The sequence below is a fragment of the Cololabis saira genome, chromosome 9, assembly GCF_033807715.1.
Source record: "Cololabis saira isolate AMF1-May2022 chromosome 9, fColSai1.1, whole genome shotgun sequence".
In the NCBI taxonomy this organism is placed as follows: domain Eukaryota; kingdom Metazoa; phylum Chordata; class Actinopteri; order Beloniformes; family Belonidae; genus Cololabis; species Cololabis saira.
Window position 1 is genome coordinate 4,859,411 of NC_084595.1, and position 6,000 is coordinate 4,865,410.

Below are 6,000 nucleotides of genomic sequence, written 5' to 3' on the forward strand. Positions count from 1 at the left end.
CCCTCATTTCGTCAGAAGAAAAACGAGGATAAAAACAAGAACAATTCCTACAGATACAATAAACATTGTTTCCATTTACAGGACTCTCTCAGAAAATTTGAATATTGTGATAAAGTTCTTTATTTTCTGTAATGCATTTAAAAAAAACAAAAATGTCATACATTCTGGATTCATTACAAATCAACTGAAATATTACAAGCCTTTTATTATTTTAATATTGCTGATCATGGTTTACAGTTTAAGATTAAGATTCCCAGAATAATCAAACTTTTTGAGATAGGATATTTGAGTTTTCTTAAGCTGTAAGCCATGATCAGCAATATTAAAATAATAAAAGGCTTGCAATAGTTCAGTTGATTTGTAATGAATCCAGAATGTATGACATTTTTGCATTACAGAAAATAAAGTACTTTAACACAATATTCTAATTTTCTGAGACAGTCCTGTAGGTCTGTCTGCTTCTCTACTTATTGTCACAGCTGTCACATCGACTCCCTGCACGAGTTTCAGCCATCAAAATGGAGCAAGAGCTCGTCCAGATGACCCGGCTGACTGATCTGTACACAAACACTGGAACCCAAACTGAAAACTAAAGTTGGTTCAGTTGCTCAAAAAATAAAAAGTAGTCTATTTCTTCTCCTGGAAACTTTTCTCTGGAAAGTCAACAAAGCTGACAACAGAGAGACATAGTGACTGTTAATGTAGGTGCTTAAACAACACGAGAAGAGCTCGGATCATTGTTATAATATGGTCTTTCTAAAGGGGAGACTAATGATTAAACCGAAATTCTCTCTTGAAGTCAGAAACATTATTTGTTGGAGAGCTGTTTGCACTTATGTAATCTTCTCTGTTCATACTGTGCCATTATGAAAGTATATTTAAAAGTAATTTTCTATTTTTTTAGGAGTGCTTTTACTTTTTTTTCTTTGTAGAACTGTTTTTATGTAAGAAGATAATGTTTCTGCTATTTGGTTTTATGTTGAAGCGGGAGAGCCATGTTTTTCTCACTTACGTACTTACTGTATGTTCAAAATTACAAAAACTCTAAATGCAGTGTTTTGTCTGCTGATGTTATCACACGCAACTTCAGTGTGCCACATTAACTTTCTGAACTTGCTACCCCGGTAAGGTTAAAAGCCACAGGCAGAATGACAGTGGTCTGATACAAATAAACTGGATGGTTGTTGCATTTACGGTGTCTGAAATGATGGAGCAGCAGTAATACTAGTATCATGCTACTAATAATACAGTAATACCCTGGATATAAGTTAATCCAAATATAGTATACAAATGACCACATTGCAGTTATTTTGCAGTCTTTTAGGCCCCATTTGCACATGGTATTAAGGTGTACACTGATACAAATATCGTGCTTGATCTACTTAAAAAAAACAAGTCAACTTTTTGCATGAGATTATTATGTAGATCCAGAAAGACTAGTCTTTGTATAAACTACTTAATTTTTTGTATGTGAATAATACATTTTGCAAGTACAGTCAACTTAATTGTGTTAGGTTTACTTTATTTATCAAAATTAAGTTGACTTTAAAAAGAAAAAATAAAGAAAAAAAGGAAAAAAAAGAAAAAAGAGAAAAAAAAGAGAAAAAAGGAAAGAAGAGAAAAAAGAAATAAAAGGAAAAAGAAATTAAAAAAATTAAGTTGACTTTACTTGCAAATGAATTTTGTACATACTAAAAATTAAGTAGTTTATACAAAGACTAGTCTTGATCCACATAAAAATCTCATGCGAAAAAGTCCCCTTACTTTTTTTAAAGTAGATCAAGCAAGATATTTTTTACTGTGGTGTTCTACTTAAACAAATAAAGCATGTTTCATCTAAACGTTGGTCAATCTGCCCAATAGATTAAAATTGTTAAAGGAAAGGTAAATACTGCTTGTTAAGGAAAAAATGCACAATGTCTTGTTTTTTGAACAAATGCAGATTAAGTTCAAGAATTTGACAGTATAAAATGCACTTGAGATTAAAGATTAACCTTTAAATCCTCAAGGGGTGTTTAAAAAAATTCAACAGACAAAACGACAGAATTTTATCAAAAAGCTGAGTCCATGTTGCAAATATCAGCTGTATACTTATGGCAGTTTATACATTCATTCATTCATTATACATTCATAGACAAGTTCTGCACTGGCAGGTCAAGAATTAAGCACCAAAAGGATTGAGCCACTATACAAGTAGAGTCTCCAATTCAGAAAAAAATATTGCAGTGGTTAATATGTCTTAGGTGGCAAAAAGTTATTGAAACCTAAATTTAGTGTAAGGAGTTTCTCAAACCTTAAACTATTCTGTCAGACTGAAATTGTGAAAGTGGTTCCGGGAGCATGAGGCATCATTTTTAACGTATTGATCTACCACAACAGAGTCCAAATCCCATTCCCATGGATAATCTTTGGGCTTTGATGGAGAAAACTACAGCAGTCAGACTATCCTATTATTGACACAAGATTGTGGTAAAAAAAAAAAAAAAACTAATGAAACTTAACAGACTGAAGGAGAAAAAAACAGCGAAACTGCAAAAGCTGATTCATACGACGGAGTATTAGGGCCAAACTAAGACAAAAAAAGGGGGAAATTACGAGAATAAAGTCATACTATTGCGAGAATAAAGTCGTAATAGAATAAAGTCATAATGTTGCGAGAATAAAGTCGTAATAGAATAAAGTCGTAATATTACAAGAATAAAGTCGTAAAATTACGAGAATAAAGTCGTAATATTATGAGAATAAAGTCGTAATATTACGAGAATAAAGTAGTAATATTACGAGAATAAAGTCGTAATTTGTGAGAATAAATAGTAATATTATGAGAATATAATTCATGAGAACTCTAACAGGAAGAGCATCTTCTCCCTGTGTTAAAATGAGGAATATTGAGCATCTTGTGAAGTTCTATTTATATATTTATAATATATTTAATATTACGACTTTATTCTCATAATATTACGACTTTATTCTCGTATTATTATGACTTTATTTTTTATTTTTTGTCTTAGTTTGGCCCTAATACTCCATCGTAGATTCAAACAAGGCACATACTGGATTTGCCAGAAAAAACAGAAAAAAGGTGTCTGACAAAATATTGACACATTTGAATTTCCTTTCATTTGTTTAACCTATGCTCTAAATGTATAAGAGCAAACAAACAAGTGGCATTCTTAACATTAATGTTCACTTGTTCACCCATAGTTACAGGAATCCTTCAGTTTTCACCACAGCCAGAGGAAATGTCATCCTGTAAATAGACAGCTCTGCAACTAATTTAAAAATGAACAACTTCCTTACTGAAAATGAGCTCAAGGTTGAATCAGAAGTAGAAACAGAAGTTATTAAAAAGAGAAAAGGGCAAATGTAACTTGAAGCAGCCTATGAAAGACACATTCTTTTATACACAAGCCAGTGTAATGGTAGGATAATATACCTCTTATCATGTTTATGTTTATGTTATCTTATTAATATTGTATGTTAACTGCAAGTATGCTGCTTTATACTCTACGCAGCCTTCATGGTAAATATGAAACTTGAACAGTCCTAAATCAAATCTGGACAACAGAAGCTTCAAATATTAAACATTGTTTGTGGCTCGCATTCAAATTCAATGACAAGCATATGCAAATGTATTGCAGATGTCCAGAGTTAATTGCTTTAATTGCATAATACCATATCCTGGGGGCATTAGCAGTGGCACAACCAGGGGGGGCCCAGGGGGGGCCACGGTCCCCCTACAAATGTACTGGCCACCCCACTGGCCTCAATAAAAAAACAAAACACAAAACACTTGCCGGTCACATAGATTCTATCGTCAGTTATGCGTTTCATCCCAAATCATTTGGGCAAAATGCATATCAGTAGGCGTTTCTTTAAGTATTTCTGAGCCTAATAATAATCATTTTAAAAAAAATCTAAGGCATTTATATATGCATTTTTAATATATATTATATATCATATATATTTTAATATGACATCATTTATTTTATTAATATATATATATGTATATATATATATATATATATATATATATATATATATATATATATATATATATATATATTTTTTTTTTTTTTTTTTTTTACCACTATGGTATTAACCATTAATATATATGCAGATAAGTTAGAAAGTAAAAGAAAAAGTATTTCTGAGCCTAATAATAAAAAATAATATATATATATATATATATATATATATATATATATATATATATATATATATATATATATATATATATATATATATATATATATGCCTTAGGTTTTTACCAACATGGTATCAACCATTAATATATATGCAGACATGTATACATGAAATAAATATTATTTGATTTATTATATATATATATATATATATATATATATATATATATATATATATATATATATATATATATATATATATATATATATATATATATATATATATATATATATATATATATATATATATATGTATATATGCCTTAGGTTTTTACCAACATGGTATTAACCATTAATATATATGCAGACAAGTTAGAAAGTAAAAAAAAAATATTTCACTCGTAGGGGACATAAATGCATAAATACAACAACAGCATAATCTACTCCATCACCAGTCCAACAGCATCATCCTCCTCACTACTACTCCATCCTCACTACTACAGCATTATTATCACTACAACAGCATCATCTTCCTCACTACTACTCCATCACCAGTCCAACAGCATCATCCTCACTACTCCATCATCAGTCCAACAGTATTATCATCCTCACTACTACTCCATCACCAGTACAAGAGCATTATCCTCCTCACTACTACTCCATCACCACTACAACATCATCCTCACTACTACAGCATTATTATCCTCACTACTACTCCATCACCAGTACTACAGCATTATTATCATCACTACTACAGCATTATTATCATCACTACTACTCCATCATCATCCTCACTACTACTCCATCACCAGTCCGGCCGCCTGACAGCCGCCTCTCTCCCAAATAAGGTAATTACCGTCAGAAACCGGAAGGCTCTCCATGGCAACCCACTCACAAACGGGAGGAGAAAACAATGGAGTAGTAGCTGGTGGGAAGATGATTGACAGCTCGCTGCGGCTCGGGATGCTCGTTTGCATCTTTTTAGGGAATCACGCTTCACAACAACAACAAAAAAGCCAACGAACACAAATAAATGCCATTTCTTTTCATGCATGTGATGCAATAAAGCATTCATAGGCTTTCCATTTTTTCCCATTCGAGCCTAAATAATGCGTGCAGACGGCAGGTCGTAATTGATCCGCTTCATCTACCAGAACAGCGAGCATGGTTGATTTAGGCTTTTTTCCCATGGCCAATGACAGTTTTGTTGCATTACACTAATACACTTCCACTGAGTCGCAGTAGATTATGATACAACTCGGATCTGCAGAAATAATCACCGCATATTTTGCAGCAGAAATGCAAATAATAATGCAAATAAAGCCTTATTACCTCAGGTCCTCCTGTTCATCCAGTCATTCCCAGACGAATAAATGCAGTTCCTGATCCTCAGCCGAGAAAAATAACCGCTATTTTGGATGGTTTTCTCCAGGTTATAGCGGTGTGATTCCTTGTCTAACCTCAGATTTCTCCAGCTGAAGTTGCACGGGTTGCGGTTTCCTCCTTTTCAGTCGACCGGTGCAAAAATGAAAAAAAAAAAAGCAAAAAAAAAACTGAAGTAACTTCACTGATTTTAAAGTTTTATTTGAAGCCTCGGTGAAATTTCACAAATTGTATGACTGCGTCGTTGTGTTGAATGGAAAGCAGAGCAGTTTCTTTATCCCTCTCATCATCATCCTCATCACTGTCTCCGCCCCGCCAGCACGCACAGCATTACAGGACAGGATTCCTTTTATCTGAAAATATACTGCTATTAAATAATAAATAAATAATAAATTAAATAACAGTTCATATTTTTCAAGCCTTTGAACTTTTTTTTTGTTTTTTTTTGTTAAAACTGGTTATTACAAAGCCC

The 6,000-nt window shown here is 32.5% G+C and overlaps 1 long non-coding RNA gene across 2 annotated transcripts in view; it reads right to left on the reverse strand.

Moving 5' to 3' along the window:
- LOC133451365 (uncharacterized) overlaps window positions 1–5,631 on the reverse strand; it is a 245,215-nt gene extending 239,584 nt beyond the window's left edge. For both annotated transcript variants that reach the window (XR_009783166.1, XR_009783167.1), the window contains exon 1: window positions 5,478–5,631. This is a non-coding gene — a long non-coding RNA (uncharacterized LOC133451365). The remainder of the gene's footprint in view (window positions 1–5,477) is intronic.
- Between the last annotated feature and the right edge of the window lie 369 nt (window positions 5,632–6,000).